At 32.1% G+C, this 13204-nt stretch overlaps 1 protein-coding gene across 1 annotated transcript in view; it reads left to right on the forward strand.

Moving 5' to 3' along the window:
• The first annotated feature begins 1273 nt into the window (after positions 1-1273).
• Positions 1274-13204, forward strand: part of LOC123540433 (uncharacterized) — a 35303-nt gene continuing 23372 nt past the window's right edge. The window contains exon 1 of the mRNA XM_045325461.2: positions 1274-1396. The gene's annotated coding sequence lies outside the window, so the exon portion shown is untranslated. The remainder of the gene's footprint in view (positions 1397-13204) is intronic.

The following is a 13204-nucleotide window of genomic DNA, read 5'->3' on the forward strand; positions in this document are numbered from 1 at the left end:
CTAATGACATTTAGCGTATTCCGGTTGCCTTCTAGTATATTTAGTAGCTATAACAATACGCATAGATACTGTGCTATATATAGTACAGACACTTAATAGCCTGAGCACCTGTGAAAAAATGGTAGTCGCATAATGGCGGATTCAAATAGTTCTCAGTTTTTTTGTTGCTTTTTTTGCTGTAAGAAGGATTTTTCCTTGAAGTCATTGCTATATATTGGTTGAAATCATATTGCATGCCTATACTTGACATACTGGTAGCCTTTGCATGTTGAAAAAAGACCCCAAACTGATTTAACATGTGAAATTTATTCATACACCCCTACCCTAAATTGTGATTGTCATTTCAGTGTAAAAAATACGGTGTGTCCGTTTGACCAGAAATATTTTTCTTGCATCAAACATGACCCCTACTTTTCTTTGGATATTTTTACAGTATAAATGTTGCTCTACAAGAAAATGTTAGTTAAAGAAATTTAAAATGGGTCTAGGTGTGTATTGCAGCATTGTGAAAACTTGTCATTTTATATAGAATATATAGTGGTGGCTATTTAGTGTGTTATAACCTTGGATAAGGTCCATTTTGGCAAGTTGGTTAGCCGCCAGTTAAATAAACGATGGTTTCCAATCGTTTACATGTCTGGTGCCCGGCATTAAAGTACTTCTTTCGAAAACCTTATATCAAAGCAAAGGTTTTGATAAGTCAAAACGGCTGTCCTTTTCAAAGGGGGTGACAATATGATAAACAAACTCTTCAAATTTTACCTTTTTAAAAGAAAAAGGTTAAGATTTCATACTTGTAGGGTTATATGTGCATGTAGAGAAATCTGATTATTTGTTTATGTCAGAACAATGTAATTGTAAGCATTTAGATGTATGAATATTATATTCATAAAAAAACAAAAGTCTAAAATCTTGTTATAAATGGCAACAAAATAAGGTCGTATCATGGTGTTAGTGGAAAAAATGTTGTAGGGTGAAAATATAGCGCGTAGGCATATGATAAAAAAAGAAAGCACTACCAAGACGGCGTATATCAAAACTTTAATCACAAACATGGGCTACCGCCAGTCTATTAAATGTATTAAGACAATTGAAAGTTTAATCAATTCCAGCAGGTAAGGTTCTAGTATTAAGTCTCAATACGCCTGCAATACAGATATGATTTTGTACAATATTGCTTGTCCGTTAAAAGTGCTAGCGCCGCTAACAAATACAGCAAAGTTACATTCGTACATTTGTGCGAAACGAAACAATAAATATCAATAGGCTTGGCCTTTGTCAACCCACTACTTAGCAAATTACGTCGGGAGATGAATCCTACAAATAAAAGAGCAACCAAATCTTCCTTGTATTAGCTCATTGGAATTCTTGAATCGGGAACTTGGTGTGAGACGCGGTAAGTCATATCGAAATTATTGTTTATACGTTATTTTATTTATTATTTATAAAATATATATTCTGAATACTTATTTTATTTTCTGTAATAGCTTAAAGATAATAAGAATTATTTAAGAGAATATAAAATTTTGTTTTATTGAATTAAGATAAATGCATTGAATTGTTCAATTTTACTTTACTATACATATTCTTTTAGTGTTTTAGACATATTAAGTCTTAAATATGCCATCGCTTAAATACATTTACAGCATTTGGGAGCTTAAAAATGAATGAGTTTTACTTGTTTCTTAAATTAAGGTTTAATTTTTACTTATTTCTTTTGAAAACATAGCAATATGGCAGGATACGCACTGTTCTTTAATTTTATTTCCAATCTTTAACAATAAGCATATATCAGATTTAAGGAAGTGGTATACTGTGCCACAAAATTAGTTTTAAATTTGTCAGCGGAAATCTTTGCTAGTCTCTGCCTTACGTAACGTGAATATGATATTGAGAAAAAAATATTTAATCGTTTCCAACTTATAATATTATAAAGATATTTAATTTATTTACAAATGAACTATTTCTTTTTTTATCCAAATAATGATAATAGATCTACTTGATAATTTTATCAATACGTGTGTCAGCTTTTCAATTTTTTAACATGTGTCGTAGTATCTACTTAACAACTTGTATTTTCTACGTAACTATTCTCCTCATTCTTTTAAACAAATTCAAATGACAATTAGCTTCTGGGGAAGTTTTGGCGTCATTTACCTTTTGCTTCCGATTGACATGCGCAGGTACAAATTATAGGGTATATTATACCTTTAATTCCCAGCAGATGTAAATGAAACAATGTAACAGCCTTTAGACATATTACGGAAAAACCGATGACAGCAGTGAAATAGAGACTTAAAGATTAAGTATTTGGTGAAATTATTGAAATTTATACACACAGTTGCAGTCAACATTGCAAATATATAGATTCTTTCGCTCTATTTATTACCATCAGATTTTTTTAATAATTTGCTGTATATAATCTACAAGCTCTTTTGGTTAAGTCTTGAACAAGAATCAAATGCAGTATTAATTAAACTTTTCAGGCTTTAATATATAATAACAATTAGTTTGATTATTGTAATTTTAATATAATTTAGATTGTAACTTCTGAAACATATTGTTTGTTGATGTCGTTCTCAGTACACTATAACACTGTCAGTATTGATACTACAGTAATCTTTAAGAAATGTGCAATCTTTTGAAGAAAAGTTTTATTGTTTATGAAATTTGGTCTCGGAAGTAAAATATCAAAATATATTTACGAAAATATTATCAAAGTCTGAATATTTATGCCGAAAGCCAGAAAAAAAATATGCTTTCGATTTTGGATAGCCAAAAACATGTGTACTAACTATTTAAATGTACATAGCATTGCAGTTAGAGTTTATCTATTTAGAAACTTCTTTTTCTCAAAAGTTTTAAAGACATACTTTGTGAGATTTCGAGCATCTTTACTATTTTCATTAATAACTAATTGCAAAATTTAAGATAACTTAGATGATGCCAGAAATACTCTTTGATATACTGTATTCTTAAGTCTGCAAAAGACAAAATGATACTCATCCTCTTATATGTGACAGCTAGGACATATGAGCCATGCCATGAGAAAACCAACATAGTGGGTTTGCGACCAGCATGGATCAAGACCAGCCTGCGCATCCGCGCAGTCTGGTCAGGATCCATGCTGTTCGCTAGCTGTTTCTCCAATTCCAATAGGTTTTAAAAGCGAACAGCATGGATCCTGACCAGACTGCGCGGATGCGCAGGCTGGTCTGGATCCATGAAGGTCGCAAACCCACTATGTTGGTTTTCTCATGGTGCGACTCATTTTTGTTTTCATAAGGTATATTTCTCCATCTACCAGTCTCAACAGCCGATATATGCCAAGACTACTCAGTCTTCATAATGCTATTCCGAACTTCCTTACATGTAGAACTATTAGGTTATTACTGACACTAAACCCAAATATATTCTTGTAATATAATGCTCGGCTGGATTCATTTATAGATGTGTTAAAATCATGTGTGTGAATATCCCTTAGTCAGTGTTTTAAAATATTTAAAAAAGTCCATTTTGTCTCCTACACTTTGAGCAACCAAAATGTGTAAGAATCCTTATTTTGATTAAAAAAAAATACCTCGAGAGACAAATTATTTTGCGCTGATTTAGATTAAAGAATTATATACTTATTTTGTATCTTAACCGGGTTGCAATTGCTAATTTTTAACAATACTTTATAACATAAAAAAACTGTTCTTTGTGGTAATTTTCACCCCGAGTTACATTTTACAGGAACATAGATTTGATTTGTTCCGTTCCACATGAACACCTTTTTTCAAAACCCCAGACTTCTTGAATAAATTGGCCCGCCCGCTTAGGTTTGTTCTGGTACTGTTGAAAAACGGCGTTAAACCTAAAACTAATTCAAAATTGGAATAATGATTTTATCAAAAAGATCTGTCTGTTTGGGGCACATATCTGTGACTTATAAAGATATTTATTCATTTTAAAAATTGCCTTAAGTGCTTAATTGTTCTCTCAGCATTTAAAGGACCACTTGAGGTAAACAAAATATTAAGATATCTTAATTTACTAACTATTTCCAACTGAATATTCTTGTATCTGAAATTGGTATTTTGGTTTAGCCTTCCCACTTTTCTAAAAATCATAACTTCTGTCTTTTCTGTATTAACAGTTAGTTTCCATCAATCACAATATTTGGCTAAAAAGTTTACGGATTCTTGCAGATCCTGTGCTGTTTTCGCAAATAAACTGATATCGCCTGCATATAACAATAAATATTTTTATGTCTATCCCATCAATTACTTTCAAGAAAAGGGTATCCCCAATATCATTAGAATATATACTAAATAAAAAGGGAGATAAACTCTCCCCTTTGTCTAACTCCTAACGAACAGTACATTGATCCGAAAATGGCTCCCAGAAAGCCGAATGTATACCAGATCAAGCTACTGTAACAACTGTTATTATATCTATCAAATACCTCCACCAGTTTCTTACTTCTATTTGAAAAAAAAAGTTTTGAAACAAAGAAACGTTTGTTACATGAGCCGCGAATATGAGAAAGAAATTATACTTGTGTTTTTAATGCAAGTACGAACTAGTTTTCACCAAGTTGACACCACGTGCAAAATTTTCATTCGAGTTGAAGCCACACAATTTTCAGATGGAGAAGCTGTATCTGTCTAAATGCGAAAACTAAAGAAGCTCTTTTGACTTCTTTTTTTCCAATTCGAGAGGTGAATGCAAAAGAAGTCTAAATACTGTTTTAACAATATGCATTTAGACATCTTTTGCAGTCACCCGTCAAATTGTTTTAACCGAATTTTAACAATTTTAGGTCGGTACTTGTGAAAATTATTAAATACATTTTTCGCTAACAAATTTAAGATATATTCCACCGTTATGTTTCAGTAATGTACAGATCAAGAACACAAAGTTAAATTTATCCTTACTGTGCATTTGAAAAAAAAATAGAATATTTATACAGCAACAATATGTAACAATAACATGTAATGTAATTTCAAAAAAGGGTGCTAGGCTATTGTTTTAAAAGCTGAATTATTCAGTGTCTTGGATAATATATATTCATTCAAAATTAGTTAAAGGCTTTCATCGGAAACTCTTGACCTTTTAAAATTGTTGAAATATAAAACTGACAAGTTATCGTAGCTCTGGGCAGGTTAAGACATAACACCAGGAAAACTACATCTTAATTTGGTAATCAACAGTCTGGCCGGTGCATATAAAAGGTCTATGTACTAGACAATCAGGGAGGCAAAGCGGCAGAGCCACCAACCGTGGTTCTGCCAACGTAAGTCAAAATACCATTATGCCTCGTTAGGTTACCTTCCAAATATGTAGATTTCATGAAAGACAACTCAAACATAATTAGTTCTTAACATTTTACAGTAGCTAAATATTATTTGAAAGACGGACACTGAGACAATAAAACTACTTGTATTAAAAGACTTTCTTTAAATACCTGAAATTAAATAAACATCAGAAACGAACTATTGTGTCTTCAATCTTATATATGTATGTGAAAGTTCTACCACAGGTTTTACAAGTCTGGTAACACTGGTGCCATGTGGCTTTTAGAGGCCATTACGCTACAAGCTTTAAGGTTAATATATCATCAGCATAAGAAGAATACTTTTAACCTAAGAAGTGTAGAAATCAAGATGAGAGTACCATAAGGTTGTCAATATCGCTTGTTTTATTGTAATGGAAAAAAAATTAAAGACATGTTAATGCGCTTATTCCACAAATTAATTGGGAAACTGTTTGAGAAATCAAATAAGTTTCTATAATGAGCAACGAATAGGAAGAAAAAAAAAAGGTTTTTCATCAGATATTTAGCTAGAATTGCCAAAATATGGAAAATATCGGTTTTTCGACCATCAGAATTTGAGCCAGTCTGCATTTTACAAAGCCCTCTTGATATAAATCTCAAGGTTTGACTTTATTATAAACACTTGCAAACAAAAAGGCATTTTTCTGAAAAAAGAATGACAAAAGAAAGACCTCTTTCAGATTCGCTTTGACTCTGTCAAACCGAGTCTGCTACTGTTTAAGCTGGTTGCATTCTATGGTTATAAAGGATCATCTTGTAGATTTTATTTAATATACTTCCGTTGTTTTATGGTTTTCAATGGGTCAACTTTCAGATTTATTCATTAACTATCAAAACAGCAATTTTAAGTGAAACCTCGAAATTTACGTATTTAGTAAAACTCTAGCACAGTCTGTGGAGTATTCAGACAACTCTCAAAAGTATAAATAATGCAATAAAACATTTTCGTGAAATGGGAGAAAATCGGGTTTACTATAAAACATGTAAAAGAGATTTATTATACAATGAACCTCGGATTGAAAATATTTTGCTTTCCCCTTTTGTATGTAAAAATAGCGGTTATTCCATTTGGAATGTTGGCTATTTATAGAAAAAAAATATTTATATATACCTTGTAACTTGATGAAAACTAGGTGAAAAGGTTCTTTATATCAATATTTTTGGAATTTTCTAAATGCAGTCTGAAAAAATTGCATTTATCAAATTAGAATTTGGTTTTAAGTGGTGAACGTTTTTGCATAGTTTTAATTATTCTCATTATATAATTGAGGTTATGTAAATGCATTTTGTAATATTCATCTACAAGCATGTCTCATTAACACAATCCTGCTAAAGATTTTTTTTTATCAAATTTTACCAACCTTATTTTAGGTAGACGATGTCATAGACGCAAAACTTTAACAAAAGGTCACTATGGCTATTAAATACATTCAAGTCGTATCAGAAAATAGAAAAAGTGGAAATTCCACATGTCGCTCAACACGACAAAAGACAAAAACGAAAATGTTGCAGGCTCAGTTTGATTGAGTCTGTTCAGTTTAGACAATTATTGTATTAACTATTTTAAAAATATATCTGTCTATATTATCGATATAATCAATATCAAAATTTCCTGAATTCACTTACTTTTTGATGATATATTTTACAAATGACTACGACCCAGACTGTCAAGGGAGGTAAAATTACATATTTCACTATTTCAAACGCTGATTAATTCCCAAAAGAAACACAAAGGTAATACTTTATAAAAGAGCGTATGTCTGTCGTTCATTTAATTCATTTAGCAATGCAAAGCGTAATGTATCTGAATATGCATTAATGATAAGCTGTAATAGATAGCATTAAGTCACGAATACAGTTCTATTTTGTACGCAAAAGTGAAGAATTCTATATGACTTGTCTCCCGTTCTTATCCTTTCCTCTGTTGCTTTGATCAAAGAATGACATATGCATTAATGTATGTAATGTATGTATCAATACGTATGAGCTAAGTCACTGACACACGAAAGGTCGACAAGGTACTTATACTTGGTACATGGACTACATTTTATATATGTCAGCTTCAATATGTTTAAAGTACGTATCGTCGGTGCCGATCCATAAGCCCGTATCTGCAGTTTGGTTTGAAAAAGTGTTTCTTATAAAATATACTTTCCCGCGCATTTCTGTCTAGTCCTCGTCTAAGTAGCCATTAGCATTATTTCAATACAACCGTGTGAAATAGAGGGAATAAACGAATCTTTTTCGGCGACGCCGCCTAAATTCGTTTTCGTTACCTATGCCACGTGACTTCAGTTTGCAAATCAAACTACTTGATAACGCATTATAGATAATTTATCACAATGGAACATTTATGTAACACTCTGCCTGATTGGACGAGAGTGTCAATTCCTTTCACTCTGTTGATTGTGCTACGCTGAGTGAAATGTAGACAAAGCGTTTATCCTAAACGACGCTGTTCACAGTTTTAAAGCTATCTTTGGCTCAGTATATTTAGAAAGAATATTGATATATCTCAAAATGATAAGTAAGTTTAATAAATATGATAAAAACCTGTTCAAATACCAACATATATCAAATTAAAAAAAGAGCTGAATACGGTCTGCGTATCACATGAATAAGGGTGTGATAAGAGTCTTTTATGTAGAGAAGTGCTTTTTAAAAGATTTTCCTTGTTACAATTGTCGTCTGTATATGAAAATGTTTCTTGCTTTTGTGACTTATTCAGATTGCACATTAAAATGAGTACTTGTTTGCTTTGATATATTTGTTATAAATTATTTAACTGATTTATTATATATGAATATTTTTCTTTAGTATGGTAATCAAATATTGAACTCAGTTGAAATCTGTTTTATCATATATATGCTATATAATGACTGAATCTCATTACACTGAAATGAAGGTACGCTGCATACAGTTTATCTATGTGATATGACTACGGTCAAACTTTGCTTATGAAACAGAAATATTGAAATAATTACCATTGTATGTTTTGCTTGACCTTCACTTTTTTATAGGTGTGACGTCATTGTCCAAAGATTTATGAATAGTGAATATGCTATTTGTTAAAGCGGGATCAGTTGGCCTACTTTAGAAATAAATAAAAATAATAAATAAAAAAATCCTTAAATTTACTTTTTTCTCATGTATTCTAATCAAACTTGATTTGTAGCATCTTTATTAGGCACGCAGCCAACTTTGTTCAGCTGGGACATTTGACCCCTTTTAGGGGCTGCTAGAGCTAAAACTAGAAATACCTTTATACAGCGTCTCATGAACAGCTTGGTGGATCTTTGTCATACTTGGTCTGGAGCATTATTATAAGGTCCTCTTCCAAATTTATTTATATAGGAACTTGGTCCATATTAGGGACCACTATAGCTAAAAGTAGATATGCCTTTCTTCGCATTAACCACTAAAATGTAATGGATTTTTATCAAACTCGATGTGTTACAATATCGTTAGGTCTCCTGCTATTTTGTTACAAATGGGGATAGGGACCAACTTAGCTAAAAATATAAACACGTTTAATTACCTCTTCTCATGAACCGCTTCATGAATCTTCATCAAACTACTGCTGTAATTATTCGTCTAAGGATAAACGAAACAAAATTGCAACCCTACGAAACCTTTGCGAAAAATTAAAAGAGAACCATTTAAATTGTTAAAGTGCGGTGTTTAGTTTTGCATTTTGAAAAATGTTAGATGAAAGATGAATGTTAGATGAAAGATTCATAAACTTCTTTCCTTATTACAATTCGCCGACCATCATTTTTAAAGATATTTCTTGTTTCCTTGACGAGAGCTTTGCTTTTACAAAATTGTGCACGGATTTTGGACTCGACAATAGCCCCCAAATTTACTGTATTGAGTCATAATGTTTTATCATATCAAATACAATTAGCGGACAAACGAATAGAACTGCATTTTGTAGGTTGGCAGGGGAAGATTTGCGTACAGTTTAGTAAAAAAGAAAACCGTTAGTGCATTTAAGTCATAAAACCAAAGTAAATGGTGTGACATAAAATGCTGTTTTAAGGTTTAGGAGTATATCACCAAAACACAGAAATATTTTATAAACGAACAACATCGTTACCAATATTTTACCTGACCATTACATGTTCTGCCGTACTGTCCCGTACTGAAAATATTCTGAAAAAGTTGTCCCCCTTTGAAAATGAATGCCATTTGTAAAGAAATAAAAATAAACAATCGCTGAAAACTGTGTTCCACCTAGTTACGTGAAATTTCAACACTCGCACGCTATTACAAATGCATCAAAACAAACATGTGTAACAGTTCCTTGAAAATGGTGAGTTTTTAAAAGCGCTTGACTGTCTGGACGTGGGGCCTGTTTAAACAGTTCTTTTTTTCGGAATTCAATGCTTATATCAGTATACTGACACTTGTTTTGTAGAGTAATATAAGTAATATACACGCTATCATTACAAAAACAACACAACAAGTGTCAGTATACTAAAATAAACATTGAATTCCGAAAAAAAGACTTCCTAAATGGGACCCACTTCCGGGCAGTCAAACGCCTTCAAAAACTCACCATTTTCAAAGAACTGTTACACATGTTAGTTTTGATTCATTTGCAATCGCATGCGAGTGTTGAAATTTTACATAATTAAGTGGAACACAGTTTTCAGCAATTGTTTATTTTTATTTCTTTACAAATGGCATTCATTTTCAAAGGGAGACAACTTTTTCAGAATATTTTCAGTACGGGACAGTACGGCAGAACATGTAATGGTTAAGTAAAATATTGGTAACTATGTTATTCGTTTATAAAATATTTCTGTGTTTTGGTGATATACTCCTAAACCTTAAAATAATTCTACAGATCTTCGTTCGAAAGAAAATTGTCTTGCTTTATAACAACAAAAAAACGATTTTACCGTCTCCTGAAATGTTGCCGTGTTGCAGTTACGGTTATATGGACCAGTACTATTGATATATTATTTATAATACAGACGATACAATTTTCACAAATATAAAAACTTTTTATATATTTTATATATTGCAATAAGAAGTACTTCTATATTTGTTATATTTTCTGTCATACTTTAACATCTCCAAATAAAGATTTATCAAGTTTTTTTATCTAGGGTGAAAAAGAAATGGGTAATATTTGTTAGCTAAGTGCAGGGTGAGCTGTTAGTAAAAGTTGATAGTCCAGTGTCTGTCGTCGGCTAGCAATAATTTTACTTGACCATCTTCTCCTCTTAGACTACTGGTCGTTAAACACTTTTAATGACTGTTCTCACCAATAATTTGATTGATGTTTACAAACTTGGTCAGAAGAATATTTGCATGGACCTGTAAATGGTTTTTGAACTTCACTAAGTGGCGGTCCCAGCAATGCAGCATGCCTCCACTATAATTATACACCATGAATTTGAAGATGATTAATTTGTTACTTTTTTCCGAGAAATGAGTCTTTTCCAAAAAAAAATAACTTAAAAAAGTAATTCTATGTCCCCCACAATTAATCTTCAATTTGCAGTACCTAGCTGATAAACAGGTTGAGCAAACTGTAGACCCTATAAATTCAACATTTATACTTTAAGAAATATATAAACTCAGAACAGTACGACTATATATTTATATAATATATCATTAATAAAAAGGTGTGTATGGTAGGATGTTTAAGTCGAAACAGAATGGTGACTTGGCAGTAAAGTTTGGAACCTTTACAAAAACAAAGGTTTGTCATTTTATAAACCTTACAGCGAAAGAAGGATTGTCCGATTCACCTACTAAAATCACATGGAATATTGCGGTGACCAAATGCGAAAGCAAACGTTTATTTTGTGTAACTACAACTGTAGTCCTAACGAGCACAAACATGTATGCCACGGTTTGAAATAGAAGGTAATTCTATAGAGAAAAATACGTCACGATTCAACCGTGTTCCAACAGATTTAAAGCCGATATTTAGAATTTCAGAGCTATCCGGTTTCAGAGAGAGCGTCATGTCTTCTAAATTTCTTATGTAAATGTGTTGGATTAAGAGAAAATCAACAAACAAGCCGGCTTGAAAACGGTGTATTCATGTTCCTACGAAAAAAATCTTAAGACAATTATACGATCACAGAGTGTCTCAGTTACTCTTTCTGCCAAACATTTTTCACTGTAATTGCCTGCTAAATAACATATATTTGGTTACTGCTTCAAACAATCCCATCCGTTGATTAGCAAATTTGAATAATACGAAAGCAGTGTAAACAGAGGATATGAGCCGCGCCATGAGAAACCCAACATAGTGGGTTTGCGACCAGCATGGATCCAGACCAGCGTGCGCATCCACGCAGTCTGGTCAGGATCCATGCTGTTCGCTAACGGTTTCTCTATGCAATAAGCTTTGAAAGCGAACAGCATGAATCCTGACCAGACTACGCGGATGCACACGCTGGTCTGGATCCATGCTGGTCGCAAACCCACTATGTTGGTTTTCTCATGACACGGCTCATATTTGTTTCGGTGTAAGATTCGAAATATCGTTAAATGAATGAACACCAGATGTCGTATTATGAAAATGTAAACTATTGTGTTCAAGAGGGGAATGAAAGCCATTTTGGTTCTAGATGTGAAACAAATATTATCTAATGTTACTACGTATGCCAGAGAAACAAGTTGATAATACATTTAATATTATAAATTGGGTCATAAGATATATTCCATTTGTATTTTAATAATTCACTGAAAAAAAATTAGGTTATAAAATATTAACTAGCAGTGTCATTCATTAAAGTTAAGTATATAAAGTTTGATGAATTTTACATGATTATCAAATCTTTTCTTACCATTGGGAAATCCAGCAGTTTTATGATGAACAAGACTCCTGAGTAAATTCCAGCATTTAACGGCTATTATTGTCGTTCTCAAGAAGCGTTTGAACAAGAAAGTAAACAAGGATGGCGCATTTTTATAAACACGCGTTCCATGTTGAATAGGAAACGTTTAGCGACCCTGTAACGCATAATTAAAATATTCTTAAAGGAAATCAACGCTAAAACTAATTTGTTTGAAAAACGACTTTTTTTCGGGCTACGTTTATTCAATGAGAAACATACATATGTATATTTATGTTTAGGCAATCTTTCTATTTTCTTGGATATGTTTTGTGCACATGTATTGAAAAAAAAGTTAATTTTCCTTTCATTAAAGTTCTGTTTCTCTTTGTTCTGTTCTGTTCTATCCAGTACAAATCATATCAGAGATATCATTCATGACCCCATTACTTTTGTATTCAGTTTGGATCCTTATAGTTTAAGAGTATTGCAACATATACATTTTGCTGCAGACAATCAAACTGTAAATGCATTTGAAGACATATCATTTAATCAGCGAACTCCCAGCAGTCTTAAAAGACAGAGGCAGGATCAATATATAAAATATCAGATTGTATCTTTTTCCAGCATTGTCGAAGAACCAAGCTACTGTGGCATATCTCATATGTTAAAAGTACGTCAACTGCTCGCATTTGCTGGAAACAGGTGCCCTGGTGATATATTGATACATCAAAGGAATTGAATCAAAATACGTTTTCTAATAAAGCTTATTTACATATCATGTTTACTTATTTGATTGTCGGCGTGTTTTTAGGAATCTGATTTATTACACTCGATATATTTTAATAAATAAAGATAAAACTAATATTGAGGAGCCACTGTTTGATCCATGTTTTCAGTAACAAGGTTTTGTTTTCACTTTCTTAGTAAATATAAAACAACACGCTTGATATAATCCTCCAAGGGTGATTAAAGTTCCAAAATATAGTGATTAATTTGATCGACTTATTTCAGTTTTATCATCAAGAGGAATGGGCATGGCGTATATTAAAATTCTAAAATATAAGTTTGGGTTTTATTT

The sequence above is a fragment of the Mercenaria mercenaria genome, chromosome 16 (assembly GCF_021730395.1).
Source record: "Mercenaria mercenaria strain notata chromosome 16, MADL_Memer_1, whole genome shotgun sequence".
NCBI lineage: Eukaryota > Metazoa > Mollusca > Bivalvia > Venerida > Veneridae > Mercenaria > Mercenaria mercenaria.